Below are 14,597 nucleotides of genomic sequence, written 5' to 3' on the forward strand. Positions count from 1 at the left end.
TCCTCCGTGTTGAATCATCTTTAAGAAAAATAATGCAAAATTCAAGAAGGAGCTCAACCTCCGAAAAAGGGAATTTATGTCAGAAAATATTTTTATTCATGCCACTTATCCTAAGATTTTTACAATTCTTAGAAAACTCAAACTCATCCAGTCTAAACTCCAAGTGGATCGTCATCTTGTGTTCACAAGGTCTTTGACTGTTTCAGTGGCCCCCATCAAGACTTCTCTAGTTTGATGAATGTTCCGATTACCATTGGAGAGCTCAAATCTGCAATTCGTCGTACTCCAAACACATCGCCAGGTCCTGATGGTATCAACGCTAAATCATACTCTTTAATTCCTGACTATCAAATTCATCTCTTGTGTGCTGAATACAACAAAATTTGGCTCTCTGGAACTATTCCAGTGGATTGGAAGTATGGAAAAGTAATTTTTTTACTCAAACCTAATAAAAACCCAAGTTGTCCTAAGTCTTATCGTCCACTGACATTAACAAACGTAAAACTGAAGATTTTGGAACGAATAATTCTGTACAGACTCAACTGGATCTCATTAAAATACAAACTCTTCCCAGCGAACATTTATGCCTTTAAACCACGTTCTGGATCTCAAAACCTTCTTAATGACTTAAAATGCTTTATTTCTAATACTTTCAGGCTCAAAGAATTTGGCGTCATTGTTTCTCTTGATATTAAAGGCGCCTATGACTCTATCATCTATTCTGCTCTTTTATACAAGCTCAAATCTTTTGGGTTTCATGGTACTTTCGTTAAATGGATGGAGAATTTTTTGATGGACAGAAGATGCATCATTAGTTGGAGAAACCATCAGTCAGATTGGATTGACTTAAAAAGGGGATTGCCTCAAGGATGTGTTACTTCTCCATGGCTATTTAATATTTATATTTCTGACATTCTTTCTCACCTTCCCAACTCTATTCATCCCTTCATTTATGCTGATGAAATTTTTCTTTGGATCAGTAAATCAGACTTGAATGTTGTTACAGATGAATTGAATTCTGCCTTAAACCTTGTTTCAAACTGGATGGATCAGTGGGGATTTGTTCTGTCTACTGAGAAATGCAGTTACAGCATTTTTACAAAAAAAAATATTCCTTTTCTCCCAAATATCCAAATCAACGGTACTCAGATAAATTACGAGGAAAATATCAAGATTCTTGGAGTTATTTGGGATCAAAAGCTGAGTTGGAGCCCCCAGATCAATCACATTTCCAAAAAAGCCATTAACATTTGTAATATCATGAAGTTGATTGCAGGCAGGCTTCGTGGAGCTAAAGGGCATAAACTTTTGGCTATCTGTTCTAACATTACTTCAAGCTTCAGGAATTACAGTTCATTCTTGTGGCATAATAGCTCCAAGAAAAATATTCAAAAGTGTTCTGCTATCTATCACCAATCTCTTCGCATTGCTACTGGTCTTCCAATCTCAACACCGATTCCTCTGTTATCCAGCATCTGTGGAAAACCTCCATTTTCACTGTTTTTGTTAAAAAATGCTACTAATCATATTATCAAAGCAAGAGCTTCCCATTACAGCTCTGTGTTCAAACATATCTGTTCTAATTTCAGTTTTGACCGTCAAGGCTCACATACTAAAATTTTGGATCCTTCTATTATTCAATTCATCAAGGACAACAATTTACTTATTCCTCTTCAACCTCTGTTTTTTGCGAATCCTCCTTGGCTTATCACCAATATTGATTTCACAACCAGTTCTCTTCCATTTCAAACATCATCAAATGATCTCCTCACAAAGCAACTATTTTATGAACATGAACAAAAATTCTGGTCTTGTTCTACTATTATAGCTACAGATGCCTCAAAAGGAGCTCATACCTCTATTGGAATTTTCTGTGCAAAAACTCGTAATTCATTTCAAGCAGCGCTCCATGATTGCTCATCTGTCTTCACTGGAGAATGTGTTGCAATAATGATCGCAGCACTAAAATTCATTGTCAGTAATGAAAACTACATAATTTTATCCGACAGCAAATCAGCTATTCAAGCAATCACCAACATCAACCCAAAATCACATTCCGTGGTTTTAGCAACTTTTTATGCCTTATATTTAGCATCATTGCGGGTGACAAGAATCTCATTAGTTTGGTGTCCAGGCCACAAGGGTGTCTTCTACAATGAGCTTGCAGATCATCTAGCACGTACAGCAGTTGATTCCGAAAATCCAGTTTTCCCTACATATGCTTACTTCGAGGATGTGATTTATCTTTCACACAAAAATTGGCAATCATCAATTCATCAATATTTTTGTAATCAACCCCTTTATCCAGTTGCAGATCGTTTCTTCGATGCTGTTAAAAAATTTTCACCCTATTTTACTAGCCGCAAGTTTGAATCACTCTTTTATCGTCTCATGACCAACAGAGCACCTACCAATGGTTACCTTCACAGAATTCATCAAATAAGTTCACCTAACTGTATCTGTGGCAACAATTGTGAATCTAACAATCATTTCTTATTTACGTGTCCCAAATGGTCAATTTTTAGGGAATGCTTTCTGCAGAATGTAGGCCTTGGTAATAATCAGATATCTGACTGGCACACACTCATTGAAGTGACTCCGAGCACTTTGATCAAGGAATTTGAAATTTTCATGGGAAAATGTAACCGTTTTTAACATTGGCTGCTTTCATTTTTCTAGGAGCTGAGATTTTTGTGGTTTTTTTTTTTTCTCTTTGCATCATCTACCAGTTTGTTTGTTTTGTTGTTTTTTTTTTTTGCTAAGACTGTTTCTTCATTGTACTTTGTTCCCCACAGTTCTGTTGTTCCTTTTCATCTTCGCAAATGTTTTTATACAAGATTGCACTCTGACGTTTTGAACTAAAGCTGTCCTAGAGCCCTAAGCAGGCATAGAGGACGTTAATCTATCTGTATCTGTATCTGGATTTACAGCCGAGCCGTAATTAAATGTTTTTGACGATATTGCTGCCTCAGGCTACTATTGATGCAGTAAACTCTCCCTAAAAAGAGTCAGTTGCACAAAAAATGCACCGATGGGTAACCAGATAACCGACAACTGCAAAATAATCCTTAACGTTCATTACTGGTGTAAATATAGCTGCTCTTGACCCACTAAAGTTTCACCCGAAAGCTGTACAGCTCTCATCTATATGATTCCATAGTGTGAAAAGTATTTCTTCGACGAAGACTTCACTGCCATCTATTTTTCAAGAATGATACTAGATGGAATTTTTAATTTTATTTTTACTTTTTACCAAAGCTACATTAAAGATCTTGATAAAAAAAAAACAAAAAAACTTGAGCCGCTTTGCTTTTTATAAAGCTGAAAACATAGTGAGGCAGGGTTTCAAAATGGTCGTCGAAGGGCTTGTTTTCGCTGTTAAGGGGCCAATTCAAGTATTACGTAAGCTTACAAAAACTTAGCGCCCCATCCATAAGGACATACGCTGTAATATGATCATCGGACGGCGCGAAGCCATCCTGCTGAGTCGAGCGGGTCCCAAACCCTGGGACCCAACTTAAACTTAGAGCAAATGTCCCTAAGAACCCAATATTCAAAAATAAGACCCTCACCCGGGTTCCCACTCGACCTCGTGGCTGGGAGATCCTTATGACCTTCATTAGCCATGAAGGTCGCGAAATGACGTGGTATTAAATGCGTAAATGATTTTGTATCATAAAAATTCCGAATTTCTTTTGAACTGATAAAAATTCTGTTCCAGAAAAAAATATCAAAATTATCCAAAATGTTTGTTAATGAACCTTCAGAGGGTGTTTCAAAATTGCACTTGGCCTATTCGTTAATGGTTGTCATAAGATAAATGAAGTACGTGTATATGTACTTCATTTATACGTATCAGGCGACTATTTGCCATGGAAAAATAAACAAAAGAAAAATTGTAATACTTTATACAAGAGAAAAATGATAGTTACTTTAATTGCAATTTTGTTTGGATGGAAATGTAAAACTTTTCAATGAGATGTTCATACAAATTTATAAACATGTTAAATAAATTACAATTTCATCCGCATCATGTTTTTTTACGGAAGATCAGATGATCTGTGAAATCTGTCAACAATTGAAAAAGATGTAATGGATTCTTTGACGTGGACATTGAACTAAAAAAATGAATTTTGAAATCTTTTTCTTTCCGATAATTATAATTAACGCAAATAATTATATTTATAATTATTATATCATTATATTTTGAAGAATAAAAAAAAAATAAAAGAAAACGAAAAAATAACTGCCATTGGCTAAACTCAACAAAAGATTAACAGAAATTATATAACTAATCAACACTCGTGAAGTCATTATAAAATAACATACAATGAGTATTGCAACAAAAGCTCGATCGGAATAGCGTGAGATAAATAGGGACAATCCGAGCTGCGCTACAACTTAACATATCATTTCCCTTCCATCTCTTCGAATGACGCCATCTATTTTCCGAAAGTCCGACTATTTGCAAGTGGTCATTTTATTGACGTAATTTTTGACGTTTCCAGAATAGACGTAATGACTCTTACAATGGTATAATTATGCATTCATTAGCCGCTGTGGTGGTCGAGTGGTTATAGTGCCGGACTCGTGATGCGAGGATCCGGGTTCGAACCCCACAGTGGTGGTCGGCTGAAGTTGGTTTCCTGTGGTTCCCAACTTCAAGGCGCAAATGCGAGCCGATCTCCCCGTTAGAAAGTCTCGCCACAGAGAGCAACAGTCCTACAACGGTAAATCATTCAACCATAACACTTCACTCACAGTTAGAAAAACTGGGGGCAGATGACAGCGCTACACATAACAAGCATTACACCGAAACAAACTTTACGTCAGGTTGCACTACACGTACACGCACATTCCCGCATGTACCGATTCGTTGGGGGGTTCCGCGCGGGGGGGTGGGGTGCATGTGTGGTGTAGCAGTACTAGGTAGGGACTCCAAAAAATAGCTCGGGGATCCATGATGTTCTTAAGTCAGCCACCTCGTTGGGCAATTTGCCTGTTGTGGCGTTGTATTTGTATTGTATTGTATTGTACTTCAATCATTACGGGCCGTTCAAGTATTCGTCATCATCGATGCGGGGGAGGGGGTTTCCGATTTGTTGACTTTTGATGGGGGGGGGGGGTTGGATAATGCTTACGTAATCAACCACCCCTTATGAAAATATGAGTTAGGATTCAGAGGGGCAGAGCTGATGACGAAATTTTGCTGACAAGGGAGGGGGAGGGAGTAAAAAATGGCTAAAAATTTGCTTACGTAATACTTGAACGGCCCCTTATGAGTTGAGAAAAAACTCATAGTTAAAAAAAATTGATTGCAGATGGCAGCACTACACATAACAAGCATTACACGAAAACAAACTTTACGGAAGGTTCACTATAGTCTGTTTCAGGTTAACTTTGCAGTGAAGAGAAAGGTAGAGCGTGTATTCTTTCGCCGCAAAATATAGTTCTCATATATCGGAGGATTAATATGAACCTTTATACAGAATATTTCAATTTTTTTCTATGATTTTGAAAAAAATACTGAAAAAACATCGTTTTGAACCGATGTTTACTTGTTTAAAATTTTTAAATTATAAAAAATATTGGTTACCATTATTAAAAATCCATAGCAACGGCGACGACACTCTGGCGCGATATCCTAGAAATTTTCCCCGCCAATATCACTGTCGTGTTTTTTTTCGTTACACAATTATATACTGTATATATACATTTTTTTTTTCGTTATTTGGTTGAATTTTCCATAACGATACAATTTTTCATTCAGTTTTACATGCAGTTGTAGGCTTACATAAAAACGAATATTCAATCAGTTTTATTTCCTCCTAAAAATAGGCTTCAGTGAGTTCAGATATTCACTCATAGATTACAAGAAGTGTTTCCTCTTCTACGAGAGTGCCGATACTATTGTGACTTGTGAGAGGCCCTCTATGGGTGCAGAAGTTTTGGTTATAGGTCCTCCTTTTTTTAATTATTTATTTTTTGCCATGTTTATGGGATAGTTTTAGTTTCCGATCACGGAGAGTGTTGACAGAGTCGCGACTTCCACTCACACGAACGGACGCCATCTTCCACCCACCTGTTTCTCCTCATGCCCCTTGCCTTTAGCGTCTCTTCAGATACAATAAATGAGTGGGGGGAGGGGGGGTCCACAGTGGTTTGGGCTTTCATCTGTTATGTGACAGTTGTGTCTTAATTTTCACCAGAGATAGCCACGCTAAAGTTCTCTGCTCTTCCATTCCTGAATACTATATTTTTGGTTTTTGAATATTCGTTGTAAACAAAACTCGATAAGAATCATCCGTAATAACCATGAGCAGCACATCAACCGTAACAAAAGACTAAAGCTATCGGGAAAACAAGTGGCATCGACTTATACCGTTCGGGGAAGGGGGAGGTCGAGTGACGGAAATTTCGGCAAGAAAAGTGAGTAAAAAAATTCTAAACTTTTCCGTATCATTATTATTATTTGGTGCTATTCCTGCATTTACACGTGAAAACAGAGTTAACCTGCTTCTTCTTAATTTATTTAACATTAATTTTTTCCATATAAATTGAAGAAAGAATTAAAAATCCCCAAGTTTTTGAGAGCCATGGTTAATATACAGTATTTTAAAATTATACGTTGCTTTCATAATATTGTTTGGATTTTTTTTTTAAAATAAATTTCAGCTGAGGGAAGGGAAATATTGCAGAAAAATATGACTGTTTTTTGAAATTTTTAGTGTTATCTACGGTACATCAATGAAGATAAGTGACACGCTGATAGAAGATAATTATTTTTTCTAAATTTTAAAACACTTTCTAATCAAAAAACAAAACAAATGATTTCAAAAACCTCACTTTAATTTCTGCAAGTATCGGCAATGGTTTTCTTTTAATTCTATAATTATTACTAATTTAACTGTGCAATTAAGGAAAACGTAAAAAATATTTTTCTCAGTGAGATTGGCGAGAATCGGCCATACCTTACCGAGGCCGCGCATCGATACATTGGTTAAGAGGCTTTCGTTCCCATAGCAACGAGTGATGCGGTTCCCTCGTAGCTTCCCCTTCACTGCAAAGTTAACCTGAAACGGACTATAGACTAAGGACTACACAGGAATATGGACGAGAAGCATGTCTGGTTTAGTAGTAGTAGGACGTATGGTCACACGTTAATAGTGATATTAGTATAGCTCCGAAGAGAAGTGGCACTCGTACCGCGGGGGTAGCCGATACAAAGGCGCCCTACCCTTCAAGGTACGGAATAGGCAAACAAACATCGTTGTTTCAGTCTGTGATTATTGTTGCCGATTGATTATTTTTAATAATTATTATTTCATATGGCTGCTAAAAACGCATCGAATAGTGAAATCGAGCCGGCTAAAAAAGCCAAATTGTGCAAAAAGTCAAAGAACAAACAGTCGAATAAAGAGTCGCAGTCAAATAAAGAGTCGGCGCTGTCAGGAGTGTTTGACAACATTGAAAACCCCGACTCCTCGAAGAAACCGGCCAAAAGCGGTTCAGAAAGCAAGAGCCAGATTGTTTTCCGTTTACCCACAGGGCGTCCCTCTGACAGCAATACTACGAAAACTACCAATACCGATACACGCAACATAATCGGTATCGGTCAGCGAAAATCTATTGCTAGTCAGCAGCAAAGTGGCGGAAAATGCGAGCCAGAAATGATCGCCAAACACGTCTTGGATTCTGTAATCATGGAGTTGGATAAACGAGAGCAAACATATCAAAAGGCGGTGACGTCTTCTTTGATGGCAATAGTTCCTGATGAAAGTTTGTCAGATTCTGTGCGAGAGAAGCTAAACGACATGATAAGTATATGCTCTGAAGAACATAAAAATGGTAAAGAATCGATCGAGGTGCGTGAAAAAAGGGAAGTACATGAAGAATGCCCTATTAACGAAGTAGCGGTGCAGCCTTCAAAAAGTATGGAAGAAGAAATTGAAGTTGAGAAGGGAACGGTCGAAGTCTCGAGAGAAACTAATGCTTTTGAATTGCCTACTGAAAATTTGCTGCTAACATTTTACAAAGCATTAAGTAATGTGAAAGAGCAAAGCGCAGAATGTAGTGACAAAAATTTTGAAAATTTAGAGAAAGAGTTATCGATCCAAGAAGGATTCTGTGGTAAAAAATCAGCATTGTGGGTGAGTGGTTTGTCAAAGCACGTTAAGGCTGTCCACTTAATGGGGTTATTCTCCCTATTTGGCAAAGTACAAAATGTCAAAATCGTCGCTGATGCAACACCTCCCCATTCCCAATTTTATGCGTATGTATCAATGTCTCGAGATGAAGATGCTGAAGATTGTATCAAATATTTGAATGATGTGCAATTTGGGGAAAACAGGTTGTGTATAGAGAAGACCATGACGGATCTGATCTACAAGGAGAAAATAACTATAAAGAATGAAGGGCAAATCCCAGGATGTCCAGCGGGAGAATTTCCTATTTTGTTGCAAGTTCAAAGAAAAGTTTGAAGCGGTATATTCTGTATGCATCTTCGAATGCTTTCGGTAAATTATGGCAGTTGTTGAATTAGTCACTTTTCCACTTGTCAATGTAGAAAAGTTCTGTTTACGGGCAGGGATTACAGGCTCTGGAAAATTAGTAGTTTCAGATCCAGCCTGTTGACCATACAGGGTCATTGGTGTATATGGGAAGTTTATAATGGTTAAGAGAATTCTGAGCCAGTGCAATTTGATTTTGTAGGCATCAGGAAATTCCAACGCTGCAAGAGCATAGTTATAGCTTCAAAGGGACAGAAAATCTGAACATGTTATCTTGCAGATTTTTCTGTTCATCTCGTGACTTTTAAACCATGTGATCAATGGAAAAAATTCATAAACCTTGCATCATTATGTGAAGTTGAAATTATCAGTGACAGACTTAAAATGCAATTTACCATCATTGATAGAAAGTGATATGTGGGGTGAATAAGTCAATTAAAAAACAAACGTTTTATTTCAGTTGTATGATTGTTCTAATCAAGATGACTTAAATAACAATATTGTAAAATAATTTGTATCAAATATTGTACAACTTGAGCATGATATGTTTTGTTGCATCATTATATTTAAAATAGTACTCAGAGTTATGGGCATGGAATATTTCTTTAGAAGACACCAACGAATAAGGCAAATACACAAAAAATAATAAAAGTCCTAATGCATTTCAACACCAATGGGTGCCGTCTTCAGAGGAAAAATTTAACCACTAGTTTCGCTGACCGAGTTTCCCATTTGGGTTGAATACCAAACTTCACGCTCGGTTGCTCAGCGGAAGAAGTACGTCTGTTCACTTCAAACGTCGTGGTCAGAATGAAGCTGTGAGCCTGCGTGAGATACTAATGCTGATTGGACCTTTGCGGAATAGTGCTATCCGATTGGTCCATTCGAATTTTCTTGTAATTCCCGCTCAAAATGAATTTAAGCCATGTTGTTGCGATTGGGGGTGTAGATTTATTATCGTTCACTAGTATATTTTTGAAGGCCCGAATATATGTGCCTTCGTAGAAATCTAGATCAACTGTGGACTTGACTTTGTGAAAAACTCTCGCTTCTTGAAATTAGAATTTGTGGCCTTCTTGCCAACAGTAAGCGGCGATGGTCGATTTTTCACATTCCTGATTCTTAACACAGCGAGTGTGTTCATTTAATCTTGCTTTTATGGGTCTCTTTGTCTGTCCTATATAACCAAGAGAGCAATCACCACATGGAATGTAATAAATGCCCCATTGTTTATTCTGCGGTATAGCATCTTTAGGGGGGCATGAAACCGAAGTTTTTAGTGGGCACATCTATGGTTGTTAGATTAAACTTTTTAAGAATCGGTTTGATCTTCAGTGAGAGTATTGGATCGTAGAGTATGGCTACACTTTCTCTGAGTGGTCTCTCTGTAATATTTTCTAGAGTGGTTCCTCGTGCCGGTTTCAAGAATTTTCTACTTAATTCGTCAACGATCTTGGTGTTGAACCCCCTGTCTATCGCAATTGCTCTGATGGTTTCAAGTTCATGGTCTAAAGTGTTCCGATCTGAACAGATGTTAAACGCTCTCGCTACATAGGTGCGAAAAGACGAAAGTTTCTGTCGCATAGGATATGGCATAAAAGCAAGATTAAATGAACACGCTCACTGTGTTAAGAATCAGGAATGTGAAAAATCGATCATCGCCGCTCACTGTTGGCAAGAAGGCCACAAATTCAAATTTCAAGAAGCGAGAGTTTTTCACAAAGTCAAGTCCACAGTTGATCTAGATTTCTACGAAGGCACATATATTCGGGCCTTCAAAAATATACTAGTGAACAATAATAAATCTACACCCCCAATCGCAACACCATGGCTTAAATTCATTTTGAGCGGGAATTACAAGAAAATTCGAATGGACCAATCGGATAGCACTATTCCGTAAAGGTCCAATCAGGACGCTGCATTAGTATCTCACGCAGGCTCACAGCTTCATTCTGACTGCGACGTTTGAAGTGAACAGACGTACTTCTTCCGCTGAGCAACCGAGCGTGAAGATTTGGTATTCAACCCAAATGGGAAACTCGGTCAGCAAAACTAGTGGTTAAATTTTTCCTCTGAAGACGGCACCCATTGGTGTTGAAATGCATTTGGACTTTTATTATTTTTTTTGTGTATTTGCCTTATTCGTTGGTGTCTTCTAAATATTCTTGGGCAAAGTGGATCAACTCTTCTATGGAATATTTCTGTACCTTTTTCAATCAATAAGTTAATATGAGACAGAGGTGGCATATGCCTTGCATATTTTTTTGGCATTTATTTCGGACCACTTCAGATAGTAATGAAACCTTCCATTTATTTCCATCTACAGTATATTTTCTATCCGAGTTGGTTCTCTCTGGACAGCCTATTGCATACATGTACAACCCGTAGCCCACAAGGGCAAGCCTAATTTTTAAAAAAAACCCAACCAAGTGGCATATTTCTACGTCACTTGCATGGCCAGTGGCATATTCCGAGATAAATGGCCTGCAGCTCATTTCAGATCAAGTAAGCAATGCATAGCGCATTCACAGATCATTTGAGTGGAAGTTTCAGATCACAAGTCTCCCTCGACACATTCCCAGATAACTTAATTGACTACAGCATATAACACCGTTCCATTTATTCCGCATTCAGTGGAAGAAACCTATTTCTTCCTGCTTTTTTTCCCATGGTTTCCTCCAACTCAGAAGAAGTTTCCTAACCTTGGCAACAACATACGTGATGAACTTTGTAGACATGTTAATTAAAATGCTTTTAAGCACTCCTTTAAATTCTGCAGGACTCAAAAGAATTTTCTCGTCTTTTGCATTCATTAATTTCTTGATTGGAATTGATTATAGCATACAACTGCCAAAAATATTTTTTTTCAATGTTACATTACAATTAGAATTTTGGTAATATTTTATTATTTATAATAATCTGTTTACTAATGATCTTTAAAATATTATGAAACTTTCATTTTCTAATAGTGCGGAAGAGATCAGTGCCGTTTAATCAATGAATGATGTTTAATTCTTTTGTTACTTTAATTTAAAAAGTTGAAAATAATTTTGTCTATTAGATTGAAATTAAATGAATGGATTTTCTCTAGGTCTAATGAAAAGCTTCAGCTAGATATGTGACCTTGGTCAATGGACGAAAACAATTTTTATAATTCTTCTCAGATGTGCGCAGTTAAATTGACGTAGGCCTAGCCCAAATTTAATAGATGTGTTAAAATGTATCTGCCATATAATACATTGTAGAGTAAATGATGAATACCAACGGAAGACTGGTTTCTTCTGTTTGGAAAAAGCAGGGTTGGGCAGTTTTTCCAAGCGGAAGAAACGGTCCAACTCTTCAAAAGGCAGTTATTAATTTCCATACATAATTAATTCACTTACTGTTATAAAAAAATATACATTTGCAACATCTGAAGCATAAATATTATTTTATATTCTTATTATACAGGATGCATAGGGGACGAGCACATGCAACATTTTACTGGTGAATCGTTGATCTTAGAGGTGTACTTCCAGTTAGAAAATGTTGCCAAATAATGTGTAGTACTCAGATATGTCATTCATGTTTCAGGGGTTGTGTAGGTATTAAAATAAAAAATTAAATTTTTAAATGATCCCCTTGTGCTCTAGAAAGTTATTTCCCTGTGTCTCCTGATGCCAACAAAATAAATTAAAAAAAATCCATGTTTCTACAATATTCAAATTTGAAAAACAGAGGAAAGTTAAGAAAAACTGTGTTAAATGCGGAAAACCCATTTTACCCTCATTGAACGCTGTCTTATATCTCTGAATGTTGCACTTAGAAACATGGAATTTTTTTGTTGGCATCATGAGAGACAGGGCAATAACTTTCTAATTGGGTTTTGGGGCACACGGGGACTGTATAAAAAGTAAATTTTAATGACTATACAACCCCTTGAAACATTAATGACATATATGAGTACCACACGTTATTTAAAAACCTTTTCTAACTGGAATATATACCTTTAGAATCAACGGTTCACCAGTAAAGTGTCATACCCTCCGCTTATTATGCACCCTGTATACATATGTGTATATTTATACTATATATGATAAATTATTGAAGAGAAATCTAATTTCTTCCAGCCGGTGTGGAAGAAACTGTCCAACCCTGGCGGCATATTATACAACAGATCAATTATTTAAGCGTCCCATTTCAGATCACTTAAGTGTTCCGCAGCACATTCCAGAATCACTTAAAAGACTAGCGGTATATTTACAGATCATCAAGTGACCCGCGGCACATTTAAGATCACCTTAAATGTTCTCGGTACGTTTTCCAACGAAGTGGTCAGAGCTCTCCAAAAGGTTGAGCACCCTTGGCCTATTGTACTGTTTCATAGTTGAACTTGCCTCATCTCAGTTTTTGTCCCCATTTACTTTCTTAAATACTTCATTAATGCTAATTAATTCAAGAGGATTAAGACTGCAATCTAATGGTTATTTTTGGGGATTAGTTAAGGAAAATTTGTTTTAGTTCATCTCAGATATTTGAACATCTGACCAAGTTCTAGAATAGCCTATTGCAATTCTTGTATTCTGTTTGATATAGGGTATTTATTGTTTGAATGAAGGGGTATTAATGCATGTCAAGACAATTTCTTCTATAGAACTTTAAGCTGGTATTTCCGATGAGTAGGTTTTCGTGTCGCGTTCAGCGTTTTTACGTTACAAGCGATGCATAGTATCTACTCTTCCTTAGTGGTGCGTCCATAGTGAACTGCTTCTTTATTTATCGCGTCTGAAAAAAGATCGTGAAAACTCTTCGGGGCGGCAATAGTGCGTCCGCCTACCTGCTTAAACTGCTTTTACCCGCTTTATAATCAGAATGAATTATTTATTTTTCTCGCTTGACCGGCTCACGGCTTGCACTTTAAAACTGTTTTAAAGTGCATTTTTCATCTTGTTCATCAATTGTTCATTAATTATGACATAATAAAAGCTAAATCTTCATTTAATAATTAATGATAGTACTGAATGTAACGGAGTTTCTGTGATGGTTAACTGTTAATACTATTCGTTTATTATGGCAATAAAAGCGAAATCGTTAATTAATCATTAAGTAATTAAGAATAATTATCAGCATCAAAGGTGAAGTCGACTGATCTATACATATAGTATAGATGAATTGACATAATCGTGCCCCCCCCCCCCAGACTTCCAAATCTATCTCCGCCTATGCACCGTTTATAAAATTTCTCTGTGGTGCGAGTAAGTTTGCCATATTGTAACTTCTGCAATGGATTATGCACATATCTCCCAAATAAGTGGTTGAAACATTGGATTTCATTGTAAAATTTGTTTTTCTTCACCAGTACTATCACTCCTCTCATTTTAGTGGTGAAGTTGTGGGATACAATGTAAGGCTTGTACAAGACAAATTCAATCCAGATGGACCAAAGACAAAACATGCAAGAATGATTACAAAATCAATTTTATTTGTACAGATTCATTACCAACCTGATCATTGTGAGTTAGAACTTTTAAAATTGACCGAAAAATAATGGAATCAATCTTAATTAAAAAAACTTGTAACTTTTTAATAGGGACAAAATTAATTTAACCTCCCCTCTCTAGTTACAGCTCTAAATTAGACAGCAAAGAAGAAAAAAAATTTGAATTTTTCTTTATTATAATTGGTTCTTTTTGCTGATTATTGAAGTAGTTTTGAAATACCCTTCCTACCACTGTCTAACTGTCTAGGGCTATATAGTTTTTGGCCCTGGCCACTGCCTCGTTAAATGGTGATTTAAAAAACAGCATTCACTTGTAAATTGGCTTTTTTCATGGCAGCAACCCTAACTCAATGATGGATTAGTGTGTAGTACAGTGGAACTTAACTTATACGGCGTTCGAGAGACCAAGTCAAAACGTATAAGTCGAATAACAGACTTTAACAAGAAAAAAAGAAAAAACACACCCCCCCCCCCCGATAGGCACACGAAACGTTATAAAATTCAATGCGTTTAATATTGCATCTCTATTGCATCTCTTCGAACTATGGTTCCCAACTTCGAGGTGCGAATGCGAGCCGATCTCCCCATCAAAAAGTCTCACCGCAGAG

This window comes from Pholcus phalangioides, unplaced genomic scaffold, assembly GCF_987345545.1.
Source record: "Pholcus phalangioides strain wild (caught in Gottingen) unplaced genomic scaffold, Ppha-v1.0 ptg000030l_1, whole genome shotgun sequence".
NCBI classification, from domain to species: domain Eukaryota; kingdom Metazoa; phylum Arthropoda; class Arachnida; order Araneae; family Pholcidae; genus Pholcus; species Pholcus phalangioides.